Consider the following 18574-nt stretch of genomic DNA (forward strand, 5'->3'; position numbering starts at 1 on the left):
TCCAAACTTTTGAAAACTACAGCTGTTGAGATGTTATAAATGATGATCGAGGCAGCTGGAGGGAAAAGAACGGCCCTGTCTCCCACTTAGCTGTAGTTTGCAGCACTGCTTCTTCAGCCACTGGTGGATCAGTAAAAACCATTCAAGTACCAGAAGTGCTCTAAAGGATAGGGGTAGAAAAGTACGGGGCATATTACCCGTCTCAATCAGTAACAGGACTCCATGCTAGGAAAATTTTCTAAACGGTAAAATGATTCCAAGATCAATCTCTCTCTCCAACATTAAATGAAGCAAAATTAACAACAAAAGATCTAGATATGGTGGTAACAGAAAATTACAGAGAACACAAAAAATCAAGACAATGCTATAGGTTCAACACCATTTCATGAGGCTAGAAAACCTGGTAACTCTGAAGGCCCTAGCTTATAAATCACTGTTTTATCTTATGATCATGTGTTGGCACTGAATTCTTTTCTTTCCATATATTAAAGAATCTTGCATTTCTTTCCTTCTACCCCTAAGCATTTTGCATTTCTTTGCCAAACTTGTAGCTGAGTATCTTGTTCTAGTTGATTTTGGCATGGGTAACTGGAAGCTGACATTGTTCGATAGTTTTCACTAATTGCTGTCTGATACTCATTTTCTGCATTCTCTATGATTTTAATAAAACTCCTTCACAGTTTGGACTTCATTCAAAACAGTTACTGGATCCTGTACATCTTTAGGACTGACCAACTGAACACAGCCATCTTCATAATAGTCGACCTGAATCTTAAGCACTCCAACCACCTGGGCTGTAAGTGGTGTGATGGTGAACTTCCACTCTACTCTGATCTCCAGTGACCACTCCAGAAGTTTTTAGGCTGAAACTGGTGGCTTTCGATACATGCAATAATGGTCTATCTATAATGTCCATCTATAGTTTTAACATAAACAGTACAGAAGCCGTTGGAATAATGATCTTTCACGCAGGCTTGTAAAGCACTGTCGCAGAGCTCTCTCTCCAAGATTTCAGACCGCCATCTATTTCCTCTGTCTGGGGGTCACTGGGTTCTTTCTGTAAGTGATCAGATTTAAAGGAAATTTTGTTTCATGGATCTAAAAATCTGCTATTACCCATGTCACCATGTTCTGTAATTAAGACCCGATCTTCGTAGCCTTCTGTCTTCACAGGTGTGAACTGATCCATGTTACACTAGGCAAATGCATGTGCTGCCCCTTGCCTGAGAAGACTGCCATTATTAAAGTAGTAGCTGGACATCACTGAATACTTCATTCAATTCCCCTGGGGGTGCATGAGTGATGAATGCATACCTTTTCCTCATCCGACACCAGATCCTCAAAGTCAGCCATCTTGGGCTGCTCTCAAGAGGGCATAGCAATTTTTAAAAAATCTCTAACAACTTGTTATGTCTATTTGGCTCTTAACTGATCCCAGTTGGAAAAAAAGAAATCAGTGACAAAAGAACATGTATACACCTTTCCTTTCTTAGCAGGATGAGTAGAGCTTAAAGGCAGTGTGAGACTTCCAGTTTATTGAGGGTGGCCTCAGCTTTTAAAACTTCTATGTTATTCTCAGGTCTAGAGTGATTCTGTCAAAGTCCAGGTCTGAATCACAGAGGATCAATTTGGGAGATTCTCTGAGGATGCTTACCATCCCTAGAAGAGAAAGGATGATAAAATTAAACTGATTTGGGGCCAGCCCCGTAGCCTAGTAGTTAAGGGAGCCAGATCTTACATGGCCGACCATGGTCTGAATCCCAGTCTCAGTGGTTTTAAAAACACTATAGGCACACATGTATGCATGCCCAGAATCACAGCAGGATGGAGAAGTGAAGGAGAAGGAATTATGACATGAGCATATCTTCTCTCCCTATTCCTCTCTGACAAACACATGTAACCCTCTGACAATTAAAAAAACATATAAAAATAAAATTGCTCCTACAATTTTAGAAGATTTAGGGGCTGGCAGGAAGTGAGACTGGGATTGTTTATGCTATCCTGCTGTTGATATGACGCTACAGTTAGGTGGAAATATAGTAACTCCAGTAAAGCACACATTTCTTAAACCATTCCAACAACAAAAACCCCATAAGGTTATTTGAGTGCATGTTTGGCTATCTTATTAGTCTGTTTTGCCTTAAGTTTATTGCTCATTTTCTGAAAATAAACTTTTCTTTTTAAAAAATGAGTTTTACAACACTGTGAATGGATTAAACGCCACTAGCCTGTACACTTTCAAATGGCTAAGTTTATGTTATGTGAATTTTGCCTAGGTTTAGACATGAAAATTTTTTTTAAAAAAGGAAATGACAAAAACCACACTGCAGAATTACAAAGGTCATTATATTTTCCTTCATTTGTGTGTACAAGACACTTGGTTCTACAACACTGCCCAGGAAAAGATAATGAATCCTAACTCTGCTGTGATGGGCTCCGAGAGAAGAGATTGTGTCAGAACACTGAGCTCCTGGGATGTGATGAAGTTCATTTGTTTTCATGAGTAAAGTGGTATCATAATATTCTTTTTAGCATATTAAAGGAAAGGAATTCTAATTAACCTATGTAATAGCTCAGTGAGCATCCTCGTTATCTTTTCAGCGAAAATTATGAGATTTTTTTTTTTTTTTTAATTTCAATGATTTTGGATGAGGTCTTAAAAACAACTGGTACAGAAGGGGTAAATTTATGTATGGAATTTAAAAAGAGTTGGGGGCTGGCTCCGTAGCCTAGTAGTAAAGGGAACCAACCCCACAAGGCTGATCACAGATTAAATTCCAGCCCCAGCAGCTTGAAAACCATGCCAGGTATGTGTGCATTCATGCCCCAAATCCTGACAGGACGGAGAACGGAGACGGGACTGCAGCATGCCCACACTCCACTCGGGGATATTTTCTCCCTCTCCCTTCTTCTGTCACTGAAGAGCTTACAATTAAGCAAGTTAAGCAAAAAGAGTTGGAAGAATGCTTATCAAAAAACAATAAAAATTGGGAACCAGCAGTTAGCGTAATGGCTATGTCGCTGGATTCCCACGTAGTCGACCGCGGTTTGTGTCCCGGACCCGGTGGCTTAAAACTCACGCCGGGTGCGTGTGCGTGCGTGCCCAAGATCCCGAGAGGAGAATGGAGGAGAAGGGATTGCGGCGTGACCATCCCCCCTGGGGGGTGATTTCTCACTTTCTGTCTCTATGTCTCTCTCTGTCTGTCTGGCGAGTGCACGCGCCCTACAGTGAAAATCTCTCAAAAAAAAAAAACAAAAACAAAAAACAAAAAAACCCCAACATTTATAAATTATCATATTTTGAAGAATTGTTTTTATTTTATTATCATTATTTTTCATTTGACCAGAGAGAGGCAGAGAAAGAGAAAGCAAGAAAACAAGCTGCCAGGTCCAGACTTACTCACACTGCAGTCAGCCATGTGGGAGTTCAGTGCCTTAAGCACGTGTCACCTGCAGGTTCCTAAATTATCATACTTTGAATAAGGTTATCTTTTATTAAGAAATTCTAAAGGTCTATTCTCCTGCATTAAAATCTCAAAAACACGGCTGTCGGTTCTTCCCTTCCCTGTATATACACGCCATTTCTTCCATCACAAAGAGTCTGTTTCCCTCCCCTTGAATCTGGGCTGGCCTACAACTAACTCTAACTTGCAGAAGGGGGCAGTTACGTCACCGTGAAATCCTAAGCCCATCCTTTATGAATGCTGGCAGCTCCTGCTGTTTCTTAGACCTAGCCACACGTAAAAGACCTTGGGCTAGTCTGCTAAATAAGGAGAGGTAACACAGACAAGTGGGAGGAGGCCCACCTGACCCCAGCCATTTCAGTCACCTAATCAAGGAGGAAAAAGCCATTCTGAACATCCAGTCACATTAGTAATGGCAGCTGATGCCATACGAAGCAGGACTGCTGAGCTAACCCATAGATAGACTCTTAAGACAGAATATCTCACTGGTCAGGACCAGTAGATGGCATCATAGTTACATTGCTTGGGGACCAGTAGTTAGCATGATGGCTATTTCGCTGGACTCCCATGTAGTCAACCACAGTTCAAGTCCCGGACCGGTGGCTTAAACTCATGCCGGGCACGTGTGGGTGTGTGCCCAAGATCCCGAGAGGAGAATGGAGGAGAAGGGATTGTGGTGTGGCCATCCCCCCCTTGAGGGGTGATTTCTCACTTTCTGTCTCTCTGTTTCTGTCTTTGCTGACGAGCGCACACGCCCTATAGCAAAAAAAAAAAAAAAAAAAAAAAAAAAAAACCCCAAAAAAAAAAATAAAATTCTTGGCCCCCCAAAAAGTTTTCTGATTGCTGGACTCCTACATAGTTGACTGTGGTTCGAGTCCTGAGCACGTGTGCATGCGTGCCTGAGATCCCAAGAGAAGAAGGGATTGCGACGTGGCCATCTCTCCTGGTGGATGGTTTCTCACTTTCTGTCTTTTTGTCTCTCTGTCTCTCTCACAAGTGCATGCATCCTACAGCAAAAATCTCTCTTGGACAAAAAAAATAATAAAAATAAAAGAGTACCTCACTGGTGATTTAAGCCACTGTATTTGGGGTAGTTACACAGCAATAGATAAAACTGATATATCCCGCACATACCCTAACCAATTTTCATCTAGAACTCTAGATTTAGAACTAGAATTACGTATCTGCTGGGGATAAACTGATCAATTACTTTTAACTCCAAAGGATCTTAAAGCCTCTAAATTAAACTTTTTTCTAAAAGGCAGGGTCTCATTATGTTGGCCTAAGTTCATGGTTCTCCTGCCTCAGTGTGGCTAGCTGGGGTTACAGGTACACATGACTGCCCTCTGTACATAGAGAGGGCAGGGAATTGAACCTATGCCAAATGGAGGGCCTCAGCCTCCGTGTAGTCTCGGGCTGCTCAGGAGTAGCATCCACCAGCATGAAACCAGAGCGAGCTTGAATAATTTTATAACTTTGAAAACTAAAGGTTCTTATAGCTGCCAAAGAATTCATCTCCAGAATATTTAAAGAATGCCTATAAATAAGCAATTTAAAAGACAACACTTTTTTAAAAATTTGCCAGGCTATGCATGTACTTGCCAGAGAGAGACAGACAGATGGACAGAGAGAGAAGGCACCCTTCTGGGGAATCCCCTCTCTAGCATCTCTCCCTCCTTCCTCTCCTTTTGGGATTTTGATTATGAATGCACATGTGTTGGGCTTCAAGCCAGCCGTTTCTCAAGCCACTAGGTCCAGGACTTGAACCACACTCTCAGCCATGTGGGGTCCAGTACCCCTAACCACTAGCTCATTGGTTGGCCCCACTTTATTATTATTATTTTTAATTTTTAATTTTTTTTTTTTGGAGAGTTTTTCACTATAGGGCGTGTGCGCTCGCCAGACAGACAGAGAGAGACATAGAGACAGAAAGCGAGAAATCACCCCCCGGGGTGGGTGGCCACGCCGCAATCCCTTCTCCTCCATTCTCCTCTCGGGATCTTGGGCATGCACGCACACGCACCCGGCATGAGTTTTAAGCCACCGGGTCCGGGACACGAACCGCGGTCGACTACGTGGGAGTCCAGCGACATAGCCATTACGCTAACTGCTGGTTCCCTATTTTTTTAATGATTAGGTAAAAATCAAACTTAAACCACAATGAGACATTACCTCACACTCACAAGAATCACAGAAATTAAACAGACTTACAAACCAAGTGTTGGTGAGGCTATGGCCCACTGGTAGGAGTAAAAATGGTGAAACCATTTTAGAAAATGGTTGAGTAGGTTCTAATGAAATTAAATATGTACCTATTCATAAACCTCTAATTCTACTCCCAGGAAACCTATAACCACAAAAAGATTTGTACAGGAACGACAGCTTTATTCAGAACACCAAAAAACCGGAAATGACCCAAATGTCCATCAACAGGCAAACAGATATACAAACTATGGTATGTTCACTGAACAGAATGGCTGGGCAGTGAAGAGGAATGAAGTACTGATACACACAGTAACAGAGATGACTCTTCAAAGACATTTTGTTGAGTCAAGAAAGCAAACAAAAGACTTCATATTAAATTCAAGAACTAATCTACGGTAACAAATCAGAACAAGGATTGCTTAGGTGAACAGCAAGCAGTACTGACTGGCCAGGGGAGCAAAAAATTTTATGGGGTGATGAAAATGTTCTTCAATGCTGACTACACACGTACATGTATTGGTCACAATTCACTGAGCTGTAAACTTAAGATCTGTACATTTCCCTGTATGTGATTTATACTTCAATTTTATTATTTTTTAAGGTTTTTGCCATGGGACATGTGTGCTCACTGGAGAGAGACAGAGAGACAAAGAGAGGAAAAGTAAAAAATCACTCCCCCAGTGGGATGGCCACACCACAATGCCTTCTCCTCCATTCTCTTCTTGGTATTTTGGGCTTGTATGCACACATAGCTGGCATGATTTTCAAGCTGTTGGATTTGAAACGTGAACCATGGTTGGCCATGTGGGAACTCAGCTGCCTTAACTACAGGCTACCTGCTGGCCCCTCAAATTCATTATTCTATTTTTAAAAGATTATTTTTATTGTTAAAGGGTACACGTACTCACCAGAATGAGAGAGAGAGAGAGAGAAGGTATATGCACTCCCCAAAGGGGCATGGTTATATTGAAAACCTTCTCCCTCTATTTCTCCATCCCATTGGGATTTGGAGTATGCATACACACACACCCAGTGTTTTTCAGGGCTTAGGATTCAAACTATTAACGCCCATATAGGATCTATAATAGCTTCCTATGCACAGCACTTAACAACTGCACTACGGAATTAGCCTTATACCTAAATTTTAAAGAGAGAGGGAGGGACCAGCAGTTAGCGTAATGGCTATGTCACTGAACTCCCATGTAGCCAACCACGGTTTGAGTCCCAGACCTGGTGGCTTACACTCATGCCAGACACATGTGCGTGCGTGCCCAAGATCCGGAGAAAAGAATGGAGGAGAAGGGATTGCGGCATGGCCATCCCCCCTAGGGGGTGATTTCTGTCTCTGTCTCTCTCTTTCTGGCGAGCACATGCGCCCTATAGCAAAAACCTCTCCAAAAAAAAAAAAAAGAGAGAGAAAACAAGGCCTTTATATATTCCCATTTTTCATTTACTTCTAGTAGGTTTACAGACAACAGGAAACATGACTTTAAGGATTAAAAAAGGGGCCCATCTGAAGCGAGCAGAGGGAATACACAAACAAGTACATTTTTTGGAAGACAAAGAGGAAAATTAATTTTATGGCTATGTATCAAAAGTCTGGAGTAAATAAATAAAACATTAAGTCCTGTAGACACAAGAAGAATAAATTAAATTAACAAGGTGGTTGAATAATTTTGATATCTGAATCAAATTCTTTTGGTTTATGAACTTTCTGTAAAACAAAAAAAGTATTCTTCGTAAGAATGACTGCCTTTTAAAGACTGAGATTTTACAGCCTTTTTAACAAATTAGCTCAAATGAGTAAAATACCCTTAAGTGTGTAAGACATAAGAGGCAGTAAAGATCCCCCAAATCCAGACTTCCAAGACTGTATTTCTTAGGATTTAATCAATGTAATATGTAGATTCCCTGCATTTGCAGGACCATAGTGACCATTACAGTGAGCAATTCAACAAAATTACATCGGCAATCTGACATCAGAATTTACACAACATTTATGTACAACTGGGGAAAGAAGCAGATGACTAAGATTTTTCAGAATAGGTCAGATTTAGGAATACAAGGATAAGACAACTTTTTTTTTTTTTTTTTTACTGTAGTAAGATATAAAATCATTTTATACCCTAAGACTATAACACCTATGTAACTCATACGACACATGGCTGATAAAGAATATTAATGCTGGGACAAGCAGGTGATGTGGTGATTAAGGTGCTGGACTCCCACATGAGTCATAGCAGTTCGAGTCCCAGACTCGGCCGCTTGAAAAATCACAACAGGCGAGTGTGCATGCGATCCTAAAATTCCAAGAGTAGAATGGAGGAGAAGAGATTGCGGTGTGGCCATCCCCTCTGGGGAGCGCTACACCCTACAGCAAAAATCTCTCTCTAAGAAAGAAACAGACAGGACCAACAGATGATGTAATAGTTATATCGCTAGACTCCCATGTAGTCAACTGTAGTTAAGTCCCAAATCTGGCAGCTTAAACTCACACTCTGCACATGTGCGTGCGTGTGTGCCTAAAATACCAAGAGGAGACTGGAAGAGAAGAGACTGTGTCATGGCCATCCCCCATGGAGGTTGATTTCTTGCTTCTGTCTCTGTCTCTCAAGCAAGTGCATGCACTCTATCGCAAAAAAAACTCTCTCTTTAAAAAAAAGAAGCAGAGTAACAACAGTTCTTTTTTATAGTCATATGCTTTGTGTGCATTTACTCATACCTTTGCAGCTCTCATAAGATGTTTCTATCTCAGGGCCAGCTGGTGGCCTGATGGTTAAGGTGCTAGACTCCCACATGGCCAAATGTGGTCTGAGTCCTAGACCTGTTCTCTTTCTTCTTCTCTCTTTCTGTCTCTCTCACTGTCTCTCTCTGGTGAGCACAGATGTCCTATAGCAAATTAAAAATAATAATAATAAATTAATAATTCTAAATAATAAAAAAGGTATGTTAAAAAAAAGGAATATTAATGCTGGGGCCAGCTGGTAGCATGGTAGTTGGGGCAGCTGGATTTGACCATGTGGTGTGAGCCCCAGACTGGTGGTTTTAGAAACGCACCTGGCATATGTACATGCATGCCCTAAATCTCAAGAGAATGGAAGGGAGGGTACTCCGGTGTGTCCGTCCTTCCTGGGAGATGATTTCTTGCTTTCTCTCTCTGTCTCTCTGGCAAACACACACACTTGATGGCAAATTAAAAAAAAAAAACAAAAAAAAGATATCAAAGCTTTGAGATATTGAAACAAAAAAGTGCTGTACATAGTGCCTAGATTAGGGTGATTCTACACTATGTCTAGATTATTCTCATATCTTATTACAAAAATTCAAAAATTCATTTCTATTAACACTATCATAAGTCATTTAACTTCCGTTCCAATGACTCCTGAGGAAATCCATTTTTTTTTTTTTTTACAGTCTCAGTAATTGAAGAGAAAAAAAAATATTTGAGAGGTTTTTGCTATAGGGCATGTGCACTCCCCAGAGAGACAGAGACAGAGAGACAGAAAGCGAGAAACCACCCCCCAGGAGAAATGGCCACACCACAATCCCTTCTCCTCCATTCTCCTCTCAGGATCTTGGGCATGCACACGCACACACCTGGCGGGAGTTTAAGCCACCAGGTCTGGGACTTGAACCACGGGTGACTACATGGGAGTCCAGCCACATAGCCATTACACCACGTGCTGGTTCCAAAGAGAAAAAAATCTTAAAATGCAATCTCCTTTCCTGTAACTTCTACTCTCCTAGTCTTACTTGTGCTCTTAAGAGCTACTAAAATCCACACTGTCTTCTGCATGATGGGGCCTCAAATTTTTAAAATAGGCTTATAGAGGCCAATAGGTGGTGTGGCAGTTAAGGCACTGGGCTCCCACATGACCAACCATGGTGTGAGTCCCAGACCCAGTGGCTTGAAAATCACACTGGGCGCATGTGTGTGCATACCCAAAATCCCAGGAGGAGAAGGGAGGAGGAGGGACTGCAGCACAGCCGTCCCTCTTAGGGGGTGATTCCACTTTCCTCTCTCTCTCTGGCAGGTGTATGTGCCCTATGGCAATAACCCAGAACAATAACGAAATAAAAATGGGCTTACACATTCATTAATTTCTTCTTTATGGAAGTGCATTCTATACATTTTACAGTTTTTTAAGGAATTGTAAAGAATCATCACCATCCTATTCTCCATTCCCCAAATTCAGTAAGTAAATAAAAAATAAAAGATAGTTAATTATTTGGGGATTCATATAAAAAAGGAAAAAAAATCAGTAGGTCTTTATTCAAAGTAAAAACACTGGTCCTAAAATAAAACATGGATGAAATATACTTTAATATATTTTAAGAAAAAAATGTCTAAAACATGCATGCAACTTTTGTTTATAGTTTATCAGAGTTTTTTTTTATTAAGTAATACCAACTAGAGAGGAAAAAAAGGATTTCAGTTGCAGTGGTCTCAGAAAAGAGCGGTGAAGACCACCAGGAGGGATTATAGGCTGCTTCTGTGTGAGGGATGATGAAGCATTAAAATTTAAGTCTGCAAAGGTGAAAGGAGGAAAGGGGCTATGATTCAAGCCCATAAGATCATCAACAGCATGAACAAAGTACCTCTGAGTTTATTTACTAAAATTTAAAATGCCGAGATAAAGGCAGCCTTTAGAAAGGTAGCTTTTCTGTTATTGTCTTTATTGTAAATTGCCAGAGCATCTATATGCTTGTCAGAGAGAGACAGAGAGAGGGAGAAGTCATGGCGGATCTGGCTCCATAGATTACAAGATTAGTCCAAGGTAGATTTTTATTGGTACAAAATCAACCCTGCCAAAAACTAAGCTCTGAAATGCAAGGACCAATCTGCCGTTCTCCCTAATCCCTAAGTGCCTGGAATGAAGTAGCCCACAATAATTATTTATGAGGTTGAGTGAGGGGCCAGCCAGGTGGTGCAGTGGTTAAGGCAGCTGGATCCCACATGGCTGACTACCCAGTTAGAGTCTCAGACCCAGCAGCTTAAAAAACACACTGGGTGCATGTGCATACATGCCCCAAATCCTGAGAAGAGAATGGAAGAGAAGGGACTGTGGAGTGGTCACCACTGGCTCAGGGCTTTCTCTCTCCCCTCAAACCCCACTCCCATCCCCATGAAGGTATGTGCCCTAAAGTAAATTAAATAATAATAATAATAATAAGGTTGAATGAGTCAGTCAAATAAGCTAGCCACAACATGTTCTGACATCTGCAAAATAAAGAATATCCTTAAAATGTAATTTTAAGATTAAGATAAGCTTAAAATGCAATCATAAGATTAAGATAAGCAATGACACATCAAAAAATAAACTTAGAGACCCAGTTTCCCACTGTCCTATCTCCCTTCTTCTAGGGATCCTTCTCTAGTTTTATTGAGTCTCACCATTTCTCAGGCCTTTGTCTCTGTTTTCTTGCTCCCTTCCCCCCTCTCTTTTTTTTTTTCCACCTATAAATTCTATGCCTAGGGCCAGCAAATGGCATAGTGGTTTCGTTGTTGGACTCCCACACAGCCAGCCATGGTTCCAGTCCCGGACCTGGTGGCTTAAAAATCACACCAGGTGCGAGTGCATGCATGCCCAAGATCCTGAGAGGAGAGTGGAGAAGAAAGGATTGCAGCGTGGCCATCCCCCCTCACAGGTAATTTCTCACTTTCCCTCTTACTATCTCTGTCTCTCTCCCTGGCAAGCAAACATGCCCTAAGGCCACAACTTCAAACAAAACAAAACAAAACAAAACAAAAAAACACATGAAGCACATGAAAAGATATTAAGCATCATTAGTCATTAGAGGAATAAAAACCAAAACTATGAGATATCACTTCATACTTACTAGCATGGCTAAAATAGACAATAATGGGACCAATGAATGGCATTATGGTTATGTCACTGGACTCTCACGTAGTCCACAGTTTGAGCCCCAGACTCAGCAGCATAAATTCATGTCAGGTGTGTGTGTGCCCAAAATGCCAAGAAGAGAATGGAGGAGAAGGAATTGTGGCATGGCCATCCCCCTACAGGGGTGATTTTTCGCTTCGTCTCTCTCTCTCTGTCTCTGTCTCTCTAGTGAGTCCACATGCCCTATAACAAAAATCTCTCTCTCTCTCTTTAAAAAAAAAAAAAAAAAAAAGACAGCAATGGATGTTGCCTAGGATACAGTGAAACTGCAACTCTCATACACTGCTGGTCAGACTGTATAACGGCACAGCTGCCATGGAAAATAGCCTGGTAATTCTCAGGTAGTTAAACACAGAGTTAGCACTTGAGTTAGAAAATTCACTCCAAGGCATATACCCAAGATTACTGAAAACGTATGTCCGTGCAAAAACCTGTACACAAATGTTCAGAGCAACATTATTCATAATAGCCAAAAAGTAGATACAACCGAAATGATTTTCCATTGACTAATGAATGGAAAAAGAGAGTATTTCCATAAAGAGGGATATTTAGCAACAAGAGGGAATGAAGTACCAACATGTGGGACAACACAGGTAAATCTCCAAAATGTTACACTAAGGGAAAGAAGTCAGACACATTGTGTGTGATTCCACTTACATGAAATATCTGGAAGAGGCAAGTCTTTAGATGTCTATTAAGTAGATTTGTCCTCGGGGCTGAGGGGAAGGAAGACTGAAGAGTGAACTTGGGCTTGGGGTTTCTTTGGGACATGATTAAAAATTCTAGAATTGATTGCAGTGATGTTGCACAGTTCTCAGAATTCACAAAAGCTACTCCACTGTTCACTTTAAATGGTATGTTTGGTACACCTATGTGAAACATTTCTCAATCAAGTTGTTTTTAAAAATTCCATGAATACCTTAGGAGTAGGTTTAAATGTTACCCTTCCTCCATTTCTCACCTTCCCCAGTCAAAATTAAAAAGGTCCTCTGTCAAACCAGCTCTTATCCTAGCTGTTATACATTACCCACACTAGTAAGTCCTTGGGAAAGTCATCATGTATTTTTCTACGCAAAAATGCACATGAGTTAGCAAAACATACGCAAAAATGCATCATGACTTTCCCAACAACTCAACAGAACCTAAGCTTCTGAAACAAAAATGATATTACTCCTCAGGCCAGCAGGTGGCATAGTGGTTAATGCACTGGGCTCCCACAGGGCCAACTGTGGTTCGAGCCCCAAACCCAGTGGCTTGAAACTCACACAGGGTATGTGTGTTTATGTGTCCTAAATCCTGAGAAGAGAACAGAGAAGGGAATATGACATGGTCACCCCCCCCCCACCCAGGAGGAGTAATTTCTCACTTTCACACACTCTGTCTCTATGGCCAACACACGTACCCTACAGCAAAAATCTCTCTAAATACTAATACTTACTCCTCTTTTTTTTTGAGAGATTTTTGCTACAGGGCACATGTGCTCACCAGAGAGACAGAAAGCAAGAAATAACTCTTCAGGGGGGATGACCATGCCTCAATCCCTTTTCCTCCAGTCATCTCTTGGGACTCTGGGCATACATGCAACATGTGCCTGGCGTTAAGTTTTAAGCCACCTGGTCCAGGACTTGAGCCGTGGTTGACTGTGTGGGAGTGCAGCAACATAACCATTATGCCATATGCTGGTCCCAACTTTCTCCTCTTTTCATCCCCTTTCCAAGACTTAATGCAGTGCATCACACAGGGCATGCACTAATATTTTTATTGTATTACAGAATTGATTAGTTTTGAGTCATGCAAGGAGATAACATAAGTGAGATTAAATATACTTAGTTGAATTTACCCATTCAAAAATTACAAATGGTTAAGAGGCATTCAAAAATTCACCTCTTCAAATAATAACACGGACAGGATTAGGAAGATCTCATGCCAGAACAGAACAGACAAGATACATTCTGCAGCTGACCCAGAAAACACGTCAAATCCTATGATCTTCTAGTCTAAAGTTAGACAATGGCCCATGGCTACATATTCTAGTGCTCTTATGTTTTACTATCTTTTCTTCCCCTTAGAAATAGTCATTTGATGGGCCAGCAGGTCGGGTAGTGGTTAAGGCACTGGATCCCACATGGCTGACTCTGCAGTTTGAGTCCTGGGTCCATCAGCTTACAAAACCACACCGGGTGTATTTGTGTGTGTGTCCAAAAATCCAACGAGAAGGGATTGCAGAGCTGCCATCTCCCCTGGGATGATTTCTCTCTCTCTCTCTCTCTCTCTCTCTCTTTTTCAAAGGTTTTTGTCATAGGGTGTTGTGTACTTGCTGGAGAAAGACAGAAGGACACAGAGAGAGGGAGAGAGAAATCACCCCCCAGGAGGAATACCACGCCACATTCTCCTCTCAGGATTTTGGGCACATGCGCACGTGTGCTTAGTATAATTTTCAAGGCACGGGGTTCAGGACTCAAACCACAGTCAGCCATGTGGGAGTTCAGCACCTTAGCCACTACGCCACCTGCTGGCCCCTGGGAGTGATTTCTTACTTTCCTTCTTTCTCTCCATGCACACGTGTTATGGCAAAAATCTAAAAACAAACACAGAAATAGTCTCTTGATCAAATAATGCACAGCTGTAATTTATACAGGATAGATTTTTTTTAAGTTTGTTGATCCCTTTTAATGAGAGAGACAGAGACAAAAAGACAAGCACCCTCAACAGTCTCACACTGCCATCCTTCCTCCAGCCTCCTCAGCTAGTCAGGTATGTGCCTGGCATGCACAGGTCTATGTGGAAAACGAACCCAATCTTCTATATGGCTTCCAGCATTGCAAAGAATTGGGCTACTGTGCACCACTGTGACTGGTCTTACACAGGGTAGTATTTCTGTACAACATTTATCATCTTTAAAGAAGGCTCTCCATGGGTTAGGAGAGACTAATGAGACATAACTAAATGCAATGTGGTATCCTCAATTGGACAGTGGAACACACACACATTCACACACACACAAAATCTGTGCAAAAATTGTGAGATCTAAATAAAGTCTGTATTTTTGTTCATAGTATTATTCTGATGTTAACTTCCTCATTTTGATAAATGTAGCATGGTTATGTAAAATATTAATAATTAGAGAAAACAGAACTCTATAATAGTCTTTGGAAACCTTCTGCAAACCTGAAGTTATTTCAAAATAAAGTTGTGCTTTATTTGTAAGCACACTCTGTTGTGAAGGAAGACAAATTTGGATACATAGATCTAAAGATCTAAAATATTATCATGTTTATCCATTTGATAAATTAGTTTATGCTAGCTATGAACTTAACATCGTTGGAAGACTATGTGAACAAAAAAGAGATTCCTGTCATCATAGTGCTTACAGCTTAGGAGGGGAAGCAGTCAATTATCAATAAAATTATTTTTAAGGTTTTTTGTCATGGCATGTGCATTCACCAGAGAGAGACAATGAGAGGAAAAATGACAAATCATCCTCCAGGAGGGATGGTCATGCTGCAATCCCTTCACCTCCATTCTCCTCCTGGGATTTTGGGCACCTACACACACACACCCATAGTAATTTTCAAGCAACAGGGCCCAGGACTCAAACTGTGGTTGGTGATGTGGGAGTCTAGTGCCTTAACCATGTGTTAGCCCAATTAACAATCAATTTAATAAATAAGGTATTTAGTATATGAGAGGGTGATTTAGCATTGAGGAATTGACCATGGGAAGGAAGAGCTTTTTGGTTTTCGATTTTTCCTGTCCACAGTATTTATATTTATCAAGAGAAACTATTCCTTTGCCCATATATTCATGTTTCATAGTTCAGGAACATGGAACTCAATCCAAAGATCCAAAGTTATTCTCCTCCACCCCCAAAGGTTTTGCCATAGAGCATGTGCATTCACCAAAGAGCAAGATGGAAAGTAAGAAATCACTCCCCGGGGGGATGGCCCCACCACAGTCTCTTCTCCTCCATTCCCCTCCTGGGATTTTGGGAACGCATGCACATGCGCCCAGTGTGATTTTTCAAACCACCAAGTCCAGGACTCAACCCACAATCGGCCATGTGGGAGTTCAGCACCTTAACCACTACACCACCTGTTGGCCCTTCCAAAGTTTTTGTTGTTGTTGTTGTTTTTTGTTTTTTGTTTTGTTTTGTTTTGTTTTTGAGAGAGATTTTTAGACATGTGTACTCACCAGAGAGACAGAAAGTGAGAAATCACTCCCCAGGGAGGATGGCCACACCACAATCCCTTCTCCTCTATTCTCCACTTGAGATTTTGGGCACACACACATGCATCCAGCATTGAGTTTTGAGCCTCCAGGTCAGGAACTCTAACTGAGGTCAACCACACGACAGTCTGGCGCCTTAATCCCTACGCCACCTGCTGGCCCCATACAAGCCTTCTTCACCACCTTAAAACCTTTTATAAAATCATAATTTCATAGAACTTCTTTTTGACCCAGCCACTGCAAACGTAAAGAAAGCTGCAATGCTCAGGGATACAACAAATGCTCAATATATAAAATCACAGATGCCTGGCCAGAAGATGTCTGAAGTTTCATCAAATCACAGTAAGTCATGGTAGTTACTGGCCCTTAACAAACCTTAATGCCCTTCCTAGCTGATGAAGAAAATCCAATTTTTTAAAATTATTTTATTCTATTTCATTTATACATTCATTCATTTATTTTAATTTGACCCGACACCACACACTCACACACAGAGAGAGAGAGAGAGAGAGATAGAGAGAGAGAAGTGAGAAAGCAAGCCACCAGGTCCAGGACTCGAACCATGGTTGGCCATAGTGGGAGTGTCCAGCACCTTAACCACCATGCCACTTGCCGGTCCCAAAGTTCCAATTTTTTAAAAAAATTGTTTTAAGGAACTAGCAGATGGTGTAATGGTTACATCGCTGGACTCCCTTGTAGTCAACCATGGTTTGAATCCCGGCTCCATCGGCTTAAAATTCACACCAGTTGTGTGTGCATGTGTGCCCAAAATCCCAAGAAGAAAATGGAGGAGAAGGGACTACGACACGGTCACCCCCCTGGGGAGTGATTTCTTGCTTTCTGTTTGTGTCTGTCTTTTGGGTGAGAGCGCACATGCCCTATAGCAAAAATCTCTCTCTCTCAAAAATATCGTTTTCAACTGTCAGAGGCACATGCAAGGGGGAGCATAGAGAAAGCACTCGCCAACGGGGTGCAGTCACACCACAATCCTTTCTGCCCCGTTTGCCCATCCTGTCAGGATTTGGGGCGCCACAAGAACTGCCTGATATGTTTTTCAAACCCTAGGGTTGGGACTTAAACCATGGTCAGTTTTGTGTATCTGGTTCTCTTAACTACTCTGCCATGAGGCTGGTCCACGTGTTCCAGTTTTTTTTTTTGTTTTTTTTTTTTTTTGTTTTGGGAGAGGTTTTTACTATAGGGCGGATGCGCTTGCCAGACAGAGAGACAGAGAGACAGAAAGCGAGAAATCACCCCCCAGGGGGGATGGCCACGCCTCTATTCTCTCGGGATCTTGGGTGCACACGCACACGCGCCTGGCGTGAGTTTTAAGCCACCGGGTCCGGGACGCGAACCGCGGTTGACTACGTGGGCGACATAACCATTATGCTAACTGCTGGTCCCAATGTTCCAGTTTTTAAAGTCATCTGAAGATGACTCATTGAGAAGGGAATACTGAGCAAAGACTTGAAAGGGGTGAAGATAGTGAGGCAAAAAATACATGGAAGAAGGCATCCCAGGCAAGAGGCACAGCTAAAGCAAACGTCCTGGGACAGGAGCTTGATCAGGGATCAGCAAGGTCCGTGCACAGGCAGCACAGGGCAGGGGGTGGGGAGATAACAGGAGGTAACAGGGGGCAGATCTCTTCCTCGGCCTCCCTCCGACAAGGATAATGTCACAGCATTTCAGGCTGACCAGGACCATCTCCCCATCTCCGGATCCTGAACTTACTCATATCTGCAAAGATGCTTTTTCCAAATAAGGTCCTATTTACATTCCAGCAATCAGAACCCTATTAAATCTAATCCAATTAAAATCCACCAAAGAAGAGGGATCATACTAAAGTCATGACAGTGGATGACATAACCAAGGGAGAAGATGATGACTGCAACCTATAAAAATCACAAGATGCCTGAAATCAGAACAGCAAGAGCTAGAGAAAATTTTATAATTTCAGTCATCCTAAGATTGCATGGCCCTAGCATTTCTTTACAGAAACTTTCTCCACCAAAAGAAGGTGAGGCTAATGAAAGGTCTTTGTAGATTTTCTGGTTCTTCCCCAATTTAAAAATATGTATATAGTCAAATGGCAGGTCCAGAATCTCCGAGATGGGAGACTTAGAACCAAGATTCCACTTACACATTCCATAAAAGCATTCCAAGTCCCACAAGAAAAATTCAATTACTATTTCTCATGAAAATTCCCTTTACAAAATGCTCAGCACAAAATCATGTCGATTTTTATTAAGAATCTCTTACATCACATCTTGAAAAGACAGAGTGATAGAAATCGATAGGACTATATCTGCCATATCAGTAGTCACTGCTTTGAATCCTGCAGCCCTCCAAAAACACCTTTAGCATCATTTCCCCTCCTCTATTTTATTATTGCTACCAAACAGAAGCCCTAGAAATCCTGTATTATGCAAGTTAAACACTTTCACATCCTTTAAAAGTAATTACACTGAAGAAGGGAAATTTGTCAAGTTCAAGCCATGTTCAGACATGATGAAAATTCTCTAATTAAAAGATGCTACAAACAATTTCCTTAACAGAAGAAGTACACTAACTCCTCAAAGTTTTAAGCCTCAGAGGACTCCAAGTCTGTGACTTCAAACTTAAGTTGCGGCTGTCCAAAGTTACTATGGGGTCTTTAGCTATTCCTCCTGTTTCTAGTAATCAGCCAAGATTCATCTCCTAATTCACTCCAAGGATCTCAAAGAAGTTTTTTTAAATATATTAGGAGTGAGTAAAACCCAGAAAAGCCTTAACACA

General features: G+C 41.5%; 1 pseudogene; it reads right to left on the bottom strand.

Moving 5' to 3' along the window:
- Window positions 1–517: 517 nt before the first annotated feature.
- Window positions 518–1353, bottom strand: LOC102483100 (F-actin-capping protein subunit alpha-1-like; annotated as a pseudogene).
- Between the last annotated feature and the right edge of the window lie 17221 nt (window positions 1354–18574).

The sequence above is a fragment of the Tupaia chinensis genome, unplaced genomic scaffold (genome assembly GCF_000334495.1).
Source record: "Tupaia chinensis unplaced genomic scaffold, TupChi_1.0 Scaffold145519_1, whole genome shotgun sequence".
Taxonomy (NCBI): Eukaryota; Metazoa; Chordata; class Mammalia; order Scandentia; family Tupaiidae; genus Tupaia; species Tupaia belangeri.